Source organism: Carassius carassius, chromosome 44 (assembly GCF_963082965.1).
Source record: "Carassius carassius chromosome 44, fCarCar2.1, whole genome shotgun sequence".
Classification (NCBI taxonomy): Eukaryota; Metazoa; Chordata; class Actinopteri; order Cypriniformes; family Cyprinidae; genus Carassius; species Carassius carassius.
The window spans coordinates 5,785,489-5,807,329 of record NC_081798.1 but is presented as its reverse complement, the minus strand read 5'-3'; the positions used below and the strand labels follow the sequence as shown (position 1 = coordinate 5,807,329).

Below are 21,841 nucleotides of genomic sequence, written 5' to 3'. Positions count from 1 at the left end.
GTCTGTCTGTCTGTCTATCTATCTATAGATATGTATCTATCTTACACACATTTATATATCATGTAATTATACACACACACAGATTTCCATTTTTTTCCATTTTTAATCACCCTACACCTAAACCTAACCCTACAGTAGGGCTGCACGGTTAATCGCATGCGATTGTCATGCGTGTCTCGTCAGTAAAGCCGGTTCTGTGATTAGCAGTAAATGTCCATCACCTGCTTTCAAATGGAGCAACATAGTCGTACTTCGCTGACAAGCTACGCAATATATATATATATACACACACACACACACACACACACACACACATTAATATATTAATAAAATTGTAATACACATACAGTAGAATAGAACTCCCACACGGCTGAATGGCAAAGCATATTAGACATTATATTGACAGGACAAAAAAAAGTTTTCAGTTTCACTTGACTTGTCTAATATGACTCGGGCTGATTGTTTTGAATGTCTTACATTAAGCCTTTTCCCTTTTTCCACCAAAACTGGGCCTCACCATCAGATGAAATTCTCATAATAAACCACCTCCATTAGCACTAGTAGCTAATTTTGTGGGTTGGGGAATAGAATTGGCCCCACTGTCAAAATCTCAGACAACTCTGCATGTGTCCGTTTTAGTGTGTGTGTGTGTTAATGTGTGAGTGGGTGTATTACTGTATATTTTTGCCCTGAGCCAGTAAGAATTAGCAGCTCTGAGAGTGAGCAATTGCTACTAATGAAACATATTTCTCCTGCATGGGTTCTCAAAAAAATAATCAAACCCAATACTGAACCCTTCTAAAAACTACAGTAGAAAACATTTTCAAAAATGATTTATCGCCTGACTCAAGGCGAGCTCTGAATGTAATGAAGGAAGAGGAAATGTGCAGGTTGGATGTGAGTGTGGTAGATTCAACCTTAAGATTGCGAGGTAAAAGGGGGTCTGTCAACGCAGCGGGACATAAGTGACATCAACCATACACTCTAACACCTACTTTGAGGTTCAAACCACTACTTCAGTCCTGTAAGTACACATTTAAGTGTGTATGTTCGTCCTGTGTATGCATTCAACGACAAGTTAGAGCCTAACCCTACCCACCACGTTTAAATAGCATCTCAGAGCGGCACGAGTTCAATCCCCCTCACAGAGTCAGCGGCGCACAGCTCAAACACACCAGTGCTAATGAGAGATTACACTGGCTTAACCAAATCACTCACAAAACAATGGTCTCTGTAAACACACACACACACACTGAGCAAACACTTTATTCAGCCACATAACATTAGCAGCTAATTAAACGCATTATACTGTGCTGCAGATGCATTAAATGTGCTAACATGGACCCCTAAATTACATTTTTATTATATACATGACTGGTTAATGATTTAGTTTTTTTTTTTGAGTACAAATGAAGATCCTTTGTGAAGTTTAATTTGATGAGCTTTCAGTTTATTTGCTGTCATATAGGAATAAATATGACTCACTGATTCACTGATTAGTTATTCATGTTTAAATTTTGTACTGAAAAAAAAGGTCTAGAAACTATTTTTACTCAGAAATTGATTGTGTATTTCACAATTATTTACAAACACATGGCAAGTAACAATGAATTAAACATGATTTTATTTAGGAAGACTCCAATAACTTTATTTGCAGCTTCAAAAAAAGATTTTTTTTACACTATAGAAATACACTTTCTCTAGCAGTGTACCCTAATATTTGCAAATTAAATCAAAGCGAATATTTTTTCTCTCACTAAAATATATTATTTTCTGCATCAAAATCTCGCACTGCCTCTATGAGCTTTAAATTAGGCAATATTGTTTGTTATCTGGTTGTCTCTCTCTCTCTTCCTCTTTATCAAGTCCACAAGCCAGTTATGAGAATGCAAGACTGCTGAATATCCAAATTCAATTTATGAGTCATTAAACCAGAGGACCACATTAATATTTCATCAGTCTTATTACACCAGCAATTGCTGGGGAGAATTCTATAAACACACAGAAACGGCTACAGGAGCATATGGGAACATGCACACACAAATATGCATATTCCTTGAAAGCGTTTTAAATGTATGTAGGGTGTAAGATATGCATGCCAATCCCCATTGGAGAAACCCCAAGAAAATAACATTTATACACATACCTGAAAACCTACTCATATACACAAACACATCATGCTTATTTAAACTGAGACTATTGAGTCAAGTGGATTTTGCTTCCAAAAAATTTATATTAAACAAAATTTAGAGTTTATATTTATAATTCAATAAACTGCATATATATATATATATAGCAATTCAATTATGCAGTTTATGAAACACATTTATTTAGTAACGATTAATAAATACTTATTAAGCTTTATTAGATTATACAATGCATATGTGAGTGTGTGTATCTTATTTGCGTATATTATTTATTACATTTTATTTTAAATTGTATTAAACACAAATTAATAATTTAATAATACAAATTAATAAAATAAGTACACTAATTTAGTAAAATCTTAAAAATAAATAAATAAATAAGTAGCCTATTTGCGTGTGTGTGTACAATTTATTAAATAACTTATTACATTTTATCTTTTTATATATTATACATTATACACATCACATTTTTGGGGCACTTGCTTTTTAAATGTAATAATATATACAATTTAGTACATTTGCATTACTTATAATTTGTTAATTAGAAAGTAAATTTAAATATAAGTATATTTTAAATTAAATGTATAATATACAGCACATGTATAAATATATATATTTAACATACTGTAAAAACACACACACTTTTTTTTTTACAGAATTTATGACATTTTATTACATACTATAATATAATTCCCTAAAACTATTATAAACCATTCATAAACTTTAATAATTAATTTTCTCCACTGCTGTAAAAGAAATAAACACTACAATCTTGGTTTTCAGTTGTGCCATTACTTTTAGCCTCCGTGGCTTCTGTCTCCCAATCATCTGCTAAAAGCCTGGAACCAAATCAAAGGCATGAAGAGGGAGGGGAATCTCACATAGGCATTGTACTGAAGATCAAAGTTATGTTAAAGCCCTGGAGGAGGTAAAGTGGGGTCTGCAAGGCTTCTGCCAGCATTCCCGCAAGCCACAGTGATTCTGCTGCTATTAAAAGGGTGGTTGGATCCGGTTGGCTTACGGAGAAAGACATACTGTGGGGTGCTGGTGGGCCAAAAGTGCAGCAGAGGTGAGGCCTCTTGAGACTTTGCTCAATGTTCTCTCTCTCTCTCTGTCATGAATAATGCACAGAGCTGTGCTGACCTTTCTATCCAGGGTTCACTCATACATCGGACTCAGAGCACGCTCAGTTGAAATTGTTTGATCAATGCTAACGCAAGATTCGTCCGAGGATCTCACAGCTTTGTAATAATATGCTCAGTGTATTTCTGTCACTCTGTGTTATTTTTACACTGACATGCCAGATTTGACAAATGTTTGTGAAGACATGACAAATACTGTATATGCTGTAAATACTGCTGGAGTTGTTATTGCTGGAGGCTGCGGTTTAGGAAAAATTTCTTGACTAAGTGGAGGGAAGATGCGGTTAGTGAAGTTGTTTATTTATCAGACTGGCAGAACGCCAGGTACATTCTTTTACACAATTATTTTAGTCAGTTTGTTGGAGCATATGCACTTAAATTAAGGAAAATACAGTAATCCAGAAATAATTGGAGATGAACAGTTAGATATGTACATATGTGTGCTCCTACTTCTAAATTAGCAATGCTACTCGCAAATAAGCTTTTAAATCAAAATGATTTAATTTTTATTTTTATTACTTAAAGGTGTACTCTGTATTTTTACTTCTGGCTTAAATCTGATTTTCTAGAAGACTGATATGACTGGAGTCATTTCATGTAAGCGTACAAATTAAAATCTAAGAAAAAGATATGATAATTAAGTGTTTAAAGTAATGCCTTATGATAACCAATGCTGCATGTTTACTGATACAGTAAAACAGTAATATTGTCAAAGTTTTCAATTTCAGTGCATTTTAAAATGTTATTTATTCCTGTAATGAAAAAGCTATTTGTAATGTTACATAAGTCTGTACTATCACTTTTTGATTAATTTAACATGTAATAGCTAAATAAAAATATATCAAACTTTTGAATTCATTTTAGCACTTATTCACTTAATTCATTATGCACAAAAATACAGTTTGCACATTAAAATCAAGGATACAACATCTAAACAGCATTTTTATTAGCAAATACTAAACTCATAGGCACTAAAAAAAAATCACAATTAGAAACAAAAAAGTTTTTCTTTAAAATTCCGTGTTTAAATCAATATATCACTTAGTTTTTTTTTATTATTATTGTGAAATTTGCCTGTCCCACTCAAAGAGCAAGTCAAAAGCTGAAAATAGGATCCATCTTCAGGTTTTACCATATGTGTGCGTGTGTGAAACCCTGAGAAAAAAACACGCTCAGATGCTCTGTCTGCTGGAGAGGGTGAGAAGAGATGATAGCCTGATTAAAACAAGATGTGAGGTCTGAAAACATTGATCCACCAAATGCATTTCATATCAGCCTGAGTCCTGAGACATGGGACCTGATTAAAAGATAATGGCACATTACTCCCTGGAGCAAAAGGCAGCGAGAGAGAGAGAGAGCAAGAGAGAATGAGAGTCTTCTAGGTGACAGAAAGAGCCTCGGCACGTAATGCAAGAGAGGACACGGCATTCATCAGCTCTGAAATCCATGACTGCTCCTTCACACTAGAGCTGCAGGATACAGGCCAAAAATCATATCTTGATATTTCTCAGCCTTCTGATGACATTCGATATAGGCTTGATGCTTTTGTATTTTCTCTGAAACCTTTTTTCAAATTAGAGAAAGTGGGTAAATACCATGCAAACAGCCACTGAAGTCAATTATATTCAGAAAGTTTAACCTAAATAGTAAAATGCAGTAAAAAAATAAAGTTCAAAATATTCTTGGTTGGACTGTTTTCAACGAAGTGAAAATATGGTGATTTCAAGTTTAATTTACATACATCAATATACCAACAAATGCTAGTACCAAACATAATTATTTTCCTTGATTTGATATTTAATACATGAATTTTGAGTTAACACAAATTAATAAAGTCATATTACAGATTTGACTGATTCAAATTGAGCTCTAACAACATTTTTAAATGTCAGAGAGGCTATTCATTCCCGTGAATCATTTCTTCAAATATATTCAAAGTCAAACTCAAACTGCTCACAGAAATGCCTGTGCAACATAAATTTTCTTGTACAAAATCATATATACTATATATATGTGTGTGTGTGGTTAAATATGATTGTTGATCACTATATAATGTTATAGTGGTGAAAATAAATTAAGAGCTTTTCCTTGTGATCACGTATTGAAAAATTTTTACTGTTAAAGATACTGAATTTACCTGGACATGCACTGTTTATTTGAAAACCAAAACAAAACAACACTCAATCACACAGCAGCCCACTGCTGCAAACAATATTCACACCCGTCCACTCAGGTGTTCAAAGATATTTCACCGCTCCAGCATTGACTACCATCACACGTCCCCTCGTCTCTCATTCAGATCTTTCTATTGACTTCACAAGGATCATCCTTCTATCTGTATTCCAGAGAAGAACCACAGATTCCTTTCAATGGATACTTGACACACACTAACACCTTAAGGACACTTAGAGGGCATCCTGAGCCTGACTGCTGCATGTACTGTAAGAAACATGCTTTCATAACCAGGGCTACGTTTCCCAAAAGCATTGTAAGCCTAAGAAGTTTTAAAAAATATTGTATGACTGATCTTAATGTTATGTTCCGTTTCCTAAAAACATCGTAACTTAAGTAGCACTTGAAAATATATCATATGATCATAGATCTACGAGTGCTCTGGAATAATAATAAAGCTATAAGTGCATCATAAGAAGACCTGCAGGAAAATTGGCAGATTACTCCTTTAACTTTATTCAAGTGATTTATTCATGTGATTATAGTTAAATTTGAATTTATAAATTAAATGATTAAAAAGGGCATTAAAAAAAATACAAATACACATCTAAATTAAATGACTGAACAAAAAATAAATAAAATAAAAGTAATGTAGGAAATATGCTTCAAAAACAGGGATATATATATATATATATATATATATAAACAACAACAACAACAACAAAAAAAACCTGTCAATAACTTACTGACATGCAGCCATCTTGAGACTGGAAATAAAGTCTCTACAAATATACTTTACATTATATTATATTAATGTCTGGATCACAGCATTAGGTTAACACTTCAATAAATGAGCGTGTAGCTTACTACAATTACGGGCCATTCTATAAGGTTCCATTTCAGCACTTGACAAACGGATAGCAACTCCCAAGTAGCACTTAAGTACGGCTACCTGCGACTGTGTTAAGTGCATTTTCATGAAACGCACGTGAAACAATAACGAACGAATGTAAAATTACTCTTAAGTGCTAAGATCAATCGTTATCAGCCAGCAAGTCAACCTTAAAAATCATTTGGAGCAGCACATAGAGAGGCGATGGAGAGAGGAGAGAGTGACTGCTGCTCTTTCAATCCCTTTTTCATCACAACAGAAGCTGACAACTGACAGCTGCAGCCCTCCATCTGACAAACACACACACACACACACACACACACACACACACACACACACACACACAACTACTGTCATCACGGGCACAGCATTGCCCTCAGAGACTGCAGGTATCCTATCCACAGTATGTGACAATAACCAGCTCTGTTATGCAGATCTGTGGACACACACACACACACACACACACACACACACACACACACACACACACACACACACACACACACACACACACACAGTTGAAAAGCCCTGGCAGAGTTAGCAGAGGAGGAGGAACATATTGCAGTATAAGGAAGGAAGGGTGTCTACTTGTGAATTATGTCTTATTCCTCTCATCGCGAAGCAAACAGTAAAATAAAAGAACTTGAAGAACAGTCTGGCTGCTTTTTCTTCTGTGTGGGCGTATTCAAGCCGCGCGCTTAAGTTTGAATCTGAATAGCGCGTTCAGCGCGGGGGCTGATGGTCACATTAGATATAAGGAAAGGAGACGTGAAAAACGGACATTGCGTTGTTTTCATATGGATTACTTTATCACAGAACATCTGTTTTCGGCGGCACTTGTTTAGTTTAAAAGTAGACATGTCAAGCTTTCTATAGATATCTCTCTCATGTCTCTTCGTTGAGTATTCACGGAGTTACAGTTCATTTTAATGACGTGTTTGTAAATGAAGATCAGCGCAGACAAAGGCTGCAGACAGCACACCTTGTTTGTTATCTTTATTTTATAAGTGCACAAAGTTTTGTTGTTATTATGTCTGTATCCAAATAGAAAATGACTCATAACGCATATCCGCGTTAATCGACTCCAGAGGGTTAAATGTGTGCTGAAATAAATACTGGAAAAGATCGATTCATGGCTTTTGAGAATCAATATCGAATCGACGTCATTTTAAAAAACGATAAATCGAATAATCCCAGACAGCAAGCAGTGTCTGCCCAGATCCGGCACGAATGGATTTCACGCGGACCAGATGTGGGCCGGATCTGGGCCAACACTATATATTGCTGTCTGGGATAGATTTTTTTTGCCCAGCCCTAATATACAGTACACTTTTACAGACATACTTGGTTAAATTACAGCGCAAGAGTCCCAGTTACTGACCTGACTATAGGGTTAGAGCTTTGATTTGTTGAAAGGACTGTTCCAGAAGCAACAAAAGCTGCTCACCCAGGAACCCTACTTGTGAAATCACACTGAGTGTCATTTTTTGGATCTGCTCTCTGGCTCAGACAAGTTTTGATGCTTTCTCTAACAACCCAAATCTGATCCTCACTGTCTCCCCCTTCTTTAGTCTACTCCGTAAGAACCATATGATTCGGCACTATTGCTGCTTTAGCCTGCTGGCTGTCAGACGGCTGTTTAAAGAGACAATTTCTGTAGTCCATTACGGCTGATAAATTGGATTTAGACCAGAGAAGCAGTGCGAATGAGTGGCTAAATACAATGCTTGACACATTCTCTTGGCTGAGAAATGCTTGTGCTGGCTGCGACGGCTAGAGCAGTAAGACAATTATCATACGGAGAGTGGCAGAGTCCTCCATCAGGCCTAAAAACAGAAGCAGGCAGACAGGCTTGGGTCTCAGCTTTTTGGAAAAAGAAACTGTTTATGCATGACACTCTACTCGGTTTTTTTGATTTTCCTCATCCCGGTTCGGACAGCATTTGGAGTTTGTTTAGCAGAGCTGAGTGAGGAGCTGAAACGATCTGGAACGTTTTATTTAGGCTAATATATATACTTAAGAGACTGTTAAAATAACATTACAAGTCTTACTAATCACAAACTTTTGAACGGTGGTAGTGCATGTGTATGTGTATATATATATTGTTTGGGTTGACAGGGATGCGTCTCAATCAGCTATTGTTTTAAACATCCCATCTTTTTTCTTAATGTGGTGGATGATACATCTGCGTCTGTGTTTGTCATCGAAAGAGGGTTTGGATCTAAACCTAAGTTGGAGGTGACTGTTAATTTGAATAGATCAACAATGAGAGTTTATAAGCAGATGAGAGAAAGAAAGACAGACAAATTAATATAATTTCCCATTTCCCCTTAATCCACAAAATACAAGTTCTTTTATGATGTGAAATGGACAACAGACTTTTCATTGTGATTTAATTGAATACTGATACCAAATCTTGTCTCAACATCTCAACAGACTGCACTAGGTCTGAATAATTTCGTTTTCAAATTATGTATTGATTATTTTACAAATAAGAGTTTGATCTTCAAATTCTGATGAATTGAATAACTGCATGATACATAATGTAATAATAACATCACATGAAATTATAAGAATGATAAAAATCTCTTTACTTGACTTAAAACAAACATTATGAATATTAATTTATTACATTTATGGCTTACAATGACTGAAGACTACATGTGTCATTTTAAGATCTCGACATCGTAGTACTCAAGACTGGATTGATTATCATCCATGACCTTGAAGTCGGCATCTAACTGGCGAAATATTCTGTGGATGAACTGTCCCTTTAAATATACCGGTTTCATCAATGGATTCAGTCAATTAGGATTCAGTGACATATAATGACTGCTAATTTGTCAGCGTGTGCACTGGAAATGAATTCTTTTACCATTCAAATGCTAATTGCACAATTATTTATAGAGTATAATAGTGCTCCTCTTCATGCTGACTGAAAGACAAAAGCTTTCTGTGACACACTTACACACACAAACACACACACACACACACACACACACACACACACACACACACACACACACACAGGCAGGCAGAGCCGCACAGATGGAAATCACACAAGCACAGGGCTAAAAGATAACCTTAGTGCATAAGATTAATGAAGAAGCATTTCATAACTGCATGTACAGCAGTTCTGTTCACCTATTTGTCTTCACAATATTGATAAATATGCAATCCGCAACGAAGCCTCCAGTTAACCTGAAAGTGCCTCAGTTATGAAGCAAATACGAGACTCATCTGCTGAGATAAAAATGGTTCAGGATTCCAGAACTGGCAGGTCTCCTTCAATGTGTCACGCGTGAGCTCTCTTGCAATGATCTCAAAGCATTCTCGTCAGGGCTGGGCGGCATCTTTCCGATTCACAGCTTTATATCGGGCCATTAAGGAACTAATATCATGATTTAGGCCTGCGAAGCTGTCGTCTTTATGGCCCGAGTGAGTTTTTTTACAAGCTGCGCAGATTAGTTTCTGTCTATCGCTTGGGGTAAAACGTGTAATCTAACATCTCATAAGACCAAGAAAAAGGGCGATAAGAGTGGAATTTTTCTTGCCTTTAAAATCTAACCTTCAAAACTGGATTTGCGAGTGTGTCAAGATAAGCCGGGAATATAAACTCGGACACATCGCCTAAATAGCTAAATGTGCAATAACAACATTTTTTATAAGACTGCCATTTGTGGCATCAGTGTTTGTTTACATGCTACTGGAATATTATTGCCTTGCATGGGATATAATCGGTAGCACATGCTGAACAGAGGAATATCTAGAGACAGGCAACTGACTGGATTCGTTGCTATTACACTGAAAAGTTTCACCTTCTACGTTCTCAAAATAAAGGTTGTTTATTGGCATCAATGATTCCATAAAGAACCTTCAACATTTATGGATCCTTTCCATTCTATAAAGAAAAAAGGTTCTTTATAGAAGGGATAAAATATTCTTTAGATCAATAAAATGTCTTTTTAAGAAGGTTCCTTGGTGAACCAAGAAGGTTCTTCTACTGCAGAAGTACTCAACTCTATTTAAGAGCAGAAGAGCATGAAAAGAGTTCTTGAGCTGCTCTTAAAACATTTGTCACACAAATAAAAAAATGGTTCTTTTAAGCACTGCTCACTAAAAGGTTCTTTGGGAACAAAAATATTTTTGTCATCACTTTTGAAACCTTTATTTTTAAGAGTGTACCTTAGACAAACAAGCCGCATGACATTATCTACATATATAATTATTTTAAGAGATGCTCAGGTGTTAAATTTTGACACAAGCTCTCTAAAAATGCGCCGATGGCAATGCGCCCAATGTGTCTGGCAGTGCAATCCTCAGCTGGGCAGCTGCAGACCGTGGCCCATTTAACAATGTTAACATATTTATGGAAGGGGAAGCTGAGATGATGGCCAACTCATGAGTTCTGGTGACAGGTACTCGTTTAGACCATCTCCTCTGCCATTACTACCCCTCCCTGATCAAATGGAGACCATCTGTCTGCATAGTGACACAAATACACACACCGAGACAGATGTAAATGCCCGAACAGCACGGCCCTCGATTATGAGTCTCTGCATCTCCCAAGAGCCGCATCTGCAGATAATGATAGATGCTGGTCATTTTTCAGGGATTGATCCTGTGCATCTTCTCTGGGCCTGTGCCATCTGCAGCCTCCGAGTGCTCTCTTCTCCGGCCCCGCGGCTATCGCGCTCGATCCTGAATAATAAATATCAGCTAGCGTTTCAGGCCGAAACTGCAACTCATCGGAGCTTATGTTTCCTCTAAAACTAGACTGAAGGAAAGATGTAATTCTAGACAGACGAGCGCATCGTTTTATAAGGGCCATTTTGGGATTAAACGATGTAAGCGTCAGCGCAGCCTTAAAACCAATTCATCTTAGTCTGTTTCTGTGATATCGTTTTACTCGCCATGACCCGATTCATGTAGAATTTCCTCCATATGACTAAAGAACCAAATCCTTTCAAGTCTAAAATAGGATTGTGTTCCATTCAGAATTGAACTGAGAGCTACTTTTAAATTCCAATGAACTTCCTGTATTTTAATTGGTGTAGCAGAAAGGTTGTGGAATTGCCACTTGAATTTCAATGCAAGAAAATAGAATTAAAATGAATAGATAAAACAACAATTAGAACAATAGATATATAGAATGAAACATTGAATGACAATGACTAGAATGAAAGACTGATAGAATGAACAACAGATAGTATGAATGACAGATTAATACAAAAAACGACATGATAGAATAACAGAACGACAGAAACTACTAAAGACAGAACAATAGAACAATAGATAGATAGAACGACAGAACGATAGATAGAACGGCAGATAGAATGATAGAACAACAGATAGATAGATAGATAGATAGATAGATAGATAGATAGATAGATAGATAGATAGATAGATAGATAGATAGATAGATAGATAGATCTCTTGTTCCAAAATTATCTGTGATGCACAAAACACAAAAGGAGCCTATATATCCTATATAGACATAGTGTCACAGTATTCATAGAAACATAGGAAGAACTAAAGACATTCTTAAAGCAAGAATAAAAAAAACTGCGGTCAGTAGCCAGGGAATGTACTCTTACTTGACTAGTTCGCTTCTTGTGAACTGCCCATTATGTAGTCATTGGGTAGAGTGCGATATCAGAGGTGAAGGGGCTTTCATCTGTTAAGTGTAATTTAAATCTTTCATTGATTTGGACTTGAAGTGGTGCTCAGGCTAATTCCAGCGGAACAGTAATTCTTCACACCCCTGCACTCGAGCAGCCGCAGACGAGAGTAAGGAGCCGTAGCTGGCAGAGCTCACGTGTCTTAGAAATGCACCGAGACAAGGGGGAGATTTTCTAAATGTAATGGAGAACATCTCAAAGGTGTTAAGAGTGCTGGACAGGTTACATTTAAAAGGAAAAAAAAGGGAAAAAGGCAGAGACATAAGAAAGGAATGGAAAAAAAATACAGGAGTTTGATATGATATACAGTACAGTGTGATCCAAAAGTCTGATAATGTATTGAAAATCTGTGATTTCAAATGTAATTTAAATGAAAAAAAAAACTACTTTAAAATTCCAAAAAGCATTTAAAAAGATACCATTAATTATTCATTAAAGGGGTCATCAGATGGAACATTCACTTTTACATGGTGTTTGAACATACATGTGTGTTGGCAGTGTGTGTACACAATCCCCCCAAATAATAACCACTTTCTCAAATCAAGCCATTCGCAGATTCTGGCCTGATGTACGTAACACAGGCCAAAGCCCCTCCCACGATTGTTGAATGACACTGGTGTTTTACCTTAGACCCGCCCTGAGTGAGCGGTCATCGGTCTGCCATTGTTTTGACGCCGGAGCAGGGGTAGACAAGATTCCTGACATCTGAGCCACTGAAGACGCAGTCGATTACGTTTGTTTTAGAAGGGAATGCTTTTTTTTATGAATCTTTGCAAGTCGCCTTTCCTATAATGTGCTAATTAGCAAGTTCCTTCGCTAAATGTGGCTAAAGTTGACAGTTTAATGAAAATGGTTCGGAAGAGAGGGGCGGAGTGAGCAGAGCTCATTAGCATTTAAAGGGACATGCACTGAAATGGCTTGCTGTAAAGCAGGATAAAAATGGTGTTGTTTTACACTACCACTTAGTATGTTATAGACTTTTTGCAAATACACTAAATAATAATTCCAAATTGTAGAAAATGGGCATCTGATATCCCTTTTAATAAATATAATTACGTTTTCAGGAACATATACAACTTACAAACAGCTTAACCTTGCCTTGTCATAAAAAGGTACATTTATTTACACAAGTGTCTTAAAGGTAAATTTAAAAAGAGCTACGTTAATTAATACATTTATAAAGATGATGAATTGACTGTTAGGATAAATTGTATTTATAGTGTATTTTTTAATAAATTACTAGATCTAAAAAAAAAAAAAAACATCATACTAACCCAGATAATATACTATGATTTCTAATTTTAAAAGTTTGTATTAATTAGAAAAATGCAAAACATAAGCATTGGACTTTTGGACACCACTGTATGGCAACTCAACTGTGTTGAACTGTCCTGACATGGACAAACAATATTATATGAGGACTTACCAATCGAGAACATGAAAGGAAACAGGAAAAAAGGGTGCAGTGATGGCATGCGATGTAAAAAATTGCAGGTATCTTTAAGACACAGCTGCAGAGCTATAGAGAGCCATTCTTCAAGCATGATGCTTAATGTCGAAATGGCACCTTTGTGCGAAACAAGAAAAATCTGAGAACGACACTCCGAGGCATATTACCAACATCTGCAGATGCTACATTCTTTCTCTTTCTCTCTTTCCCTCCCTCTCTTTGCCTTCCTCTCTGTTCCTCCATGTCACAGAAAGTGTCACAGTGTCAGGCAGAGGCGAAGACCTGTCACGCAACACAAACACACACCACCTTAATGAGAACTCCTTCCTGCCTCCTCCACAACTATCCGTTCTGAACCCACACACACAAATACATCACAATCAACTGTCACGTCCGGCCCCAATACCCTCTCCAGACTTCGTGGCTTTTGGATTTGGCGTGACAATTCAAATGAATTCAAAAAAAGTTAGGGAGATTGCAAACTGCCATCCTGTTGTGCCCTCTCCAGCGAAGAGTAAAAAACTATAATTGCTTCATTCTCGCTTCGGCGGAATGGACGAACAATACGGCGGAAGTGACAGGCAGTGAAAGAAAGAAGATATATACCATTCGAGAGTTTTCATCTTATGAGAGTTCAGGGTCCTATTTTTTTTGCCTGTTTGGTAATCAATGCTCTCTGTGCCCTTTCCATCCACAGGGAAGATATTATACACTCCCTTCCAATGGGACACCCACTGCTCTGATATAATATAATGCCATAAACACAGACTTAGAGGTGGAGGAAATAGAGGTGGAGGGGAAAATGCCAATCATTTCATTTCGAAAACAAGACATTACTAGCAATTCACTAATTTACTGTGCTTCAAATACATTTTGTTTACATGTCCAGACTGCTTTAGCTAGTCAGTCACTTGATTCAAACCAACTGGATCATGAGAAAACATTAAACATAAATGAGAAATATTCATAAAATAACACGATGGTTATGAAATGCCAAATGAAAACATTGGCTTGACCACTACATGAAAATGTGTTGTTTGAACCCAAAAACTCTCTGAAACCTTTCAAATACACCCTGGCAAAGCTAGTTTCAGGTTTTTTCAGAAGGGTCAGTGTGGTAAAACTGTATGCTCTTGCACAGTGTGTTTTTAAAGAAGGATGTCATGCACATTTCTGGAGGAGGTCACTTTAGAAAGCGATAAAAGAAAAGTGGAGTGGCACAAGCCTCTCTGTGTCTTTCTATGAGAGCGCTAATAAATACTGCTTCTTCTAAATACCCGCAGTGAGCTTTGCTAAATCAGCCATGAAAGCACAAAGTAATCTCAGAGCTGTGTTTCTGTGATCCAAAAAAAAAAACTAGACAGTGATGCATGCAAGTCATGGATGTAAAACAACAGGGAAAGAGGCTGTGGAAAAGCTTTCCGAAAGGTAATGACCACTGGGGTCTGAGGTAAAGGGTGTTTGTTGACTAGGTCATTTAGCAAATGACAAAAATCAAGTCTCGCTCCTTCATATCCTTCATCCAACTAACACAATGAAAACAAATCAAAGAGAAAGATTCAGGGAAATTGATAAAAGAACGTTTTGGCTAAATCCGCTCACAGTTACTTTAGCAATACCTTGATCCCCTCAAACTCGTAAACCCTCACTTTTGGACTCTCGTTTTCCAATCACAATAGAATTATCCTGATAACACAGGTGAACTGCTGAAATGTGTCTTTAAACCTTTTGATACCATAGGCTAATAAAAATTATGACCCGTTTTATAAGTAATATATATGTGACCCTGAACCACAAACCAGCCACAAGGGTCAATTTTGTGAAATTGTAATTCAATCATCTGAAAGCTGAATAAATATGTTTTCCATTGATGTATGGTTTGTTAAGATAAGACAATATTTGGCCAAGACACAGCTATTTTACAATCTGGAATCTTGAAATATTGAGAAAATTGCCTTTTAAAATTGTACAAATTAAGCTGAATAAAACTGAAAATTTACTGAGATCAATAGTGGAAATTTAGCCCTGGTCTTTCCAATTATATAACTGCAGCCAGAGATTCCTGATCCTCCTGATCAGGAATCAGGACATCCTGATACTCAGAGAAGTCCAGATTGATTACAGTCTAAGAAATTGCACATTCAGGATTATAAATCCTGACTGTCACTAAACAAATTAGATATTAAGGTGCAAACCAGTCCAAGCCATCTTTGGTAGCATCCACCAAAAGAGACAAGAAAAGAGAGAGATGCACTACGGCTTTACATTAATATCCTGCTTGTGATTTCAAATAGCAGAATAAGAATTCATAGCGCTTTGAATGAGAGGTGCAAAACAGTCGCAATGATTTGTGAGCTGGAATTCATTTTACATGGTTCATGTACTATGCCTGCATTGCAGTCAGCCAGATGGGGAATTCGGTGTCTGGGATCATTTCACTTAACGGAAGCATTGACCGCTGGTCGGGCCAGCCTGTGGTTCCACATCTTCGCTTCTCGCTCGAAACTCCTCTGCATAAATTGACTGACAGAAAGCGCTTCTAAGAACTCAACCGCAGGGACAAACAAAGACGTGAGTCAGATGCAGCTGTAATTAGCTCATGTAATTAGACCTAAATTCTAGAATGCAAATGGTATCAAGGCTCTGGCATGAATTAGAATCCCTTAGACGGAGCTCTTCGGCGATGGAAGTTCTCAAAATGTGTATAGTCATAATGAATAAATCCATGGTGATGGAAAGAGCTTTGATGCCCACCTTATTTACAGACAGAGGCTGCTATAAGAGAACAGGTCTCTAATCCTGTTCTATCTCATTGCACTTGGCAAAGAAAATCCTTTAATGCATATGCCATGCTCCATCTTCTGAATGACAGTTTTGTTTTGTAAATATGAATAATCTCCGTATCTCGTTTTTGTTGAGCTGCATGTTCTCACCAGGAAAAAAAAGGTTAAGATATCTCTTACTGCAATCTTTGTAATATCAGCAAACATTTCCATTATTACAGCTGAACAAAACACGCGTAATTTCGTAATGTTGTGCATGAATAAATCTACTTGGAAAGTCTGGCTGTTTTGCATGACAAAGTAGCCTATGCAAACCAACAGGTACCAGAACAATGGTCTGTTATGCCAAATATGCAGATAAAACGTCTTCCCATATATGGTTACGCATGGTTAGCTGTTCCATACTGAGTGCTAGAGCTTTGCGAATATTTGTGCACAATCGAATTCTATTCTAATTCTATTCTTTTACTTTTTTTCACATTTGTGTATATGCAGGCACACACATAAGTACATGCACAGTATCATAAAAAGAACTATAATAGGATTCTTCGGCTTTTCCAGTGACTGCCTTTACTATCACACACACAGTTAAGAGCACTAATCCATGACAAATTGTCTCATCTGATCCATGACAAATCGTCTGAAGGCCAGATAGAGATGAGGAAATTGAGAGAAAAAAGGAGGCTGAGAAAAAGACAGAAGGGGGAATTGCATCAAGAGGAGCTCGAGAGACATCTGACAGAGAGAGAGAAAAGAAAGAGAGAGACAAAGCGCGATAGCAAAAAGGTGTGAAAGAAAGAAAGCAAGCACAGAAGAGAGAGAAAGTAAAAGTGCAACAGAGAAAGCACAAAGCAAATAGTGTGAAATACAGAGCATAAAAGCATGAAAAAAGGAAGCAATAAGGAAAGACAGCACAAAATACAGGAAGCATAAAAAAGGCAACAACGCTTAAATTACAGAAAACAGAAAAGTAAAAACAAGCACAAAAGACAAGGCAAGAAAGCATGAAATGCAGAAAGTGCAAAAGAAAAAAAGAAAGTGTGGACAAAAGAAGTAAAAAATCTAGTGTTACAGAAAATGCAAAAGAAAGAATGAAAGCACAAAAAGTGTGAATAAAGAGTAGAATAAAGAGTAAAAGAAAGCGCAAAGCAAGACAAGTAATTGTGAAACATAATACGATAATACGTGCAAAAGAAAGAAAGAAAGAAAGAAAGAAAGAAAGAAAGAAAGAAAAAGAAAGATCAAGTTTATCATTCTAGCAACATACTATAAACATGTCTTACAAGACGTGTTCTAGTAAGGGTCTTCCACATTATATCCGGTTTAGCCATGAGGCTTCAGTTTAACCTAAGAAAGTTTAGATATGATAGAGTGTGAATCATCCGAACCAGCCCAGTCAAACCTCTCCTTCATCCAATTTGCTAAGAAATCAGATTACTACGCCATTCCAGTGAGCTGAATATAATTGAATTTGGTTTTACGCCATCAATTCTTCCTTCTAATTAGTTTGCCTCAATTAGAGACGTCTTCAACAACTATTATTCTTCAAATTAATTTGGTCATTATTGCACCTCAAAAAGACAGCAACACTGCTCTTCGGAAAATATAGAACTATATGCATGGACTCAAACCTGCATTGCTCACATTAGCACCAAACCCAACATTCAGCATTTGAATGTTTATACAAGAACTACCATTCAGAAGTCTGGGGTTAATAAGATTTTTATTATATTTATATTAAACAAATATATTTAAGACATTTTTAATGTTACAGTAGATTATATTGCATCAAAATAATTCATTGGAAATTAGTACAGTTTCCACAAAAATATTAAGCAGCACAATCACTTTCAACAATGATAATAAGAAATGTTTCTTAAACATGTTAAGTTAGCATGTTAGAATATATTTTTTAACAATCATATGATGAATGTTTATGATGAGTGCAGCTTCAAGTACACACATATGCATATTTTTAATATCCATATATACATAACATCTGTGCTTCCCAGCTATTTTTTTTTTTTCATTTTATTATTAGAAACTCTAGTTAACATAACTTGAGGACAGTGAAAGCATTTCTGATTCAAAATCCGTTGTCGTTATTGAATGTATACCAGGAGAAAACTCTGACTCTTTGATATAGATAGGTTAACTATGACCCAACATGCAGCTATGATATTGGTAATTCTCATTCTCAGGAGCATTTTGGAGGCAAGAAAATTAAAGTGAAAAGAGATGAGGTTAGTTTCTCTCTCTGTTGCTGGGTGATAGGGAAAATATTAAACAGTGGTCAGTGTATCCAGCCAAAACCAGACGGGCCGGGCCTTCATTTGTTAAGGAGAGAGGAGGAAGAGATACACTGCAACCTGGGATTGTGTCATGTCACATTCTGCTCATCTGTCAATGTAGTGGATTATTTCTTGAGAGACCAGAATTGGCTGCCTAGGATCAGACCGCCATCAATCTCGGCTGAGAGTGGAATGCAGGTGAGGGCCCATCCTGCACAGACTCATGGGATGCAGACGGCTTGGAGCCGGTGCCTGAACAGGTGATGGAGCAGCAGAGCGACTCAACTCGTTACTCAATATAAGCCTCAGCTGTGACTGGGTTTTTTTTGGTCGTTTCTCAAAAAAATTGGGTTTTGGGGGACAGAGAGAGAATTCAAAAGCAACCAAATCCATTTTGGTATTCATGTCAAGTTCCTGTTATAGGAGGTAAGCCGATTTCTGCAGTATTGTGAAATGCCTGAACTGCATGGAGGATTACACTTGTACAGAGACACCTCTGACCTGACAACTACTGTATCCATCATCCTCAGACAAATAATGACTCTGCTAACTGTGCAGCTAAAGCTACTCCACTGCATCAATTCTACATTTACTGCATGAACATATTTGTTTTAAAAAAACATTAAGCCTCTATTAAATAAAGAGAGTAAAGGGAAATCGTATCAGGAGATGTTGCTGGATGGACTCGAACCTGAATTACCCGCTTAAGCACCAAAACTAATTATTTTGCCTTGGCCAATTGTGCAACTGTATTCAAGGCACTAAAAACTAGAATGTACTCAAAACTGTACTGCCAACACAAGCACCAAAAGCAAAACGTTGAACATCTGATTGTTTGTTGGTTATTGGTTTTTCTATCACTGATTTTTTATGTCTAGCTGGAACCCTTTTCTGTATGACTGTGTTCAGGACGTGTTACATGCCAAACATTTACTAAACAATTCTTCCTAAAATAGAAAACACTGTCCATTATTCAGCACAACATCTACAATCCTAATTTCGCCTTTAATAATAAATGGTCATTAACAGGGAATGTAGGAAGATAAACATCTGCCTTAAACATCTTTTCAGCATCAAGGACATCAGCCTGCATTTCATCCTTTACGCAAGCTTTTGGCTCAGGCACTTAAACTTCCACCTTGATTATGGAAATACAATTGCACAGACACACTTCTGTCTAACCCACAGAGTAATATGGTTCTGTTCTCTCCTATCTGGATTTTGAAGCATTTTTGGCATTGATATAAAGTGTTTGTCCTCAAATATCATGGGTGGGAGTGTTTCACAGTTAAATAAATGATGACAGCTTTTCAAAATGAATCATGCTCTGCTTTCCTTTATTCAGTCTCATTTTTAATCTTGGATACTTTTTTTAATAGGCTTTGATTGCTGGATAATAGCACCATGGAAAAAAGAGAGGCACGAAAAAAAACATTTCAAAATGTTAGATCTCTCTCCAGGCAATGTGAATCTATTTATATTAAAAGGTCTTCTTAATGAAACTAGAGATGGTTTAAGAATTACAAAATCAATTTTAATTCAGGTATTAATCATAGTATTTTAATTCCCAGAAACTGCTGCTGTCCAAGTGATTTCAATGGGGAGACTGTTTATGATCAAATTCTTAAGACTAAATGCTTTTTTTTATTTTCCAAAACTTTAGAAGAACTGCATGTGGGTGGAGCTCAAAGAAATTAAAGTTGTAAGAAAGAATCACATAAAACAAAAGAAGAAAATGCACAATAATAATAATAGTAAAAAAAAACACATTTCAAAAATATAAAAAGACTTGAAATAAGCATCATCAAAACTCTCCATTCAAAAAATTACTGCAATTTCAGATATTGTCTTACATTCAATACAGTTTCCAAATCAGCCGAGATGGAAGTCAGCAGGTACTACTGAAGGGTAGCCAATGATATCTGCAGACCTGATATCAAGAAAGCTCATTAACAATACTGCTTTAGATGTCTGTTGATTCAGCTAGCTACAAAATAGGGCCTTTGTGGGATGGCTAGAGGAACTCAGTGACATCTAATTAGCCCGTTCCATGTCTTTGCACCTTTGCCATTATAAAGGAATTACATAAAAAGACTCCATTAAGCCTGGTTCATCTAATAGATGCAGTATTACACCACAGAACTAGAACCGTAGACAAAGATTTCATACATCGAATTATGATTCAGTCACAAACAAGGTCTAACTTAGTGTCATTTTTTACGCAAAAAGAACATTCATGAATTTTGGTACTGCAATGATGGTCCAACCTGCACATGATGTAACACGTAAATAAAAAAATCTCACAAATGTTGCAGTTTGAACAAGTTTTGTTTCCGCAGTGAACAAACATGATATACTCCTTCCCCCAGTTTAGTTTTTTCCTAAACAAATGTTCCAAACCATGAGCATTTAGCAAAACCTGGTGAAAAATCTTCAGCCAATGCTATAGTGTGGGAGCGCGTTTAAAAGCTCCAACACTCCATTACCAAGCCCTTCTTGACCTTCCTAACACCAGATATGTGATTGCTCACACTCATTTTTGTCTAACTTTTCCGTATACTGTGGAGTAAGATGGGGGATGATTTCTTTTTGTTGTTCACCCCTTCAATAACTCAGGGAACACTTACTATGGGGCATGCTCTTCTTTGTACTTCTTTGGCACGGTGTTCTGGTGGGCCAAATAAAAACCTGGAAGCATGGTGTTAAAAATTCATCCGGGTCTTTCTGATGTTCATCGCACCTTTCTCTCCTTGTATTGGATTAAAGAGTTTAAAGTGCTTTCTGAAGCTCTCTCATATACATACAGTGTCTTATAAGATGGTAAATATTAAAAATAAATGAATAAAGTCTGCAATAAATCAGGTGCTAATCAGCTATACTAGGACTCCTGGTGTGCTCCTTTTTTTTAACTCGATAGTAATAAAGTAATGAACACATTTGCTACATAATCTATAAGGACAAGAGATTGCAAATATTTAATGAGCATGCGGTGATCTGACTCGCGCGGTGTTAAATTGCTTTGGAGTTCTTTGTAGCCTTGCTCTGCTGCTGAAAGTATGCCACAATCGCTTCCATTTGCATACTTAATGTTGAAGAGAGAACCACCTTGCTGTCTCTCTTCCCGTCGCCCTCATAGCGAAACACTACTTAATTGCCAAATACTTCCATAGAGCGGGCGATAGACGTAAATTGTCATTTCCACCAGAGCCTCTGTGATCAAAGCTGCTGGTATTCACAGCATGCTGATAGGAGAGTTTAGCCTCAAGCCTGTCTCACACACACA

At 36.8% G+C, this 21,841-nt stretch overlaps 1 protein-coding gene across 2 annotated transcripts in view; it reads right to left on the bottom strand.

The window, feature by feature from the left end:
- Positions 1-21,841, bottom strand: part of LOC132126696 (chemokine-like protein TAFA-1) — a 160,182-nt gene that overhangs the window by 105,972 nt on the left and 32,369 nt on the right. The window lies entirely within an intron of this gene.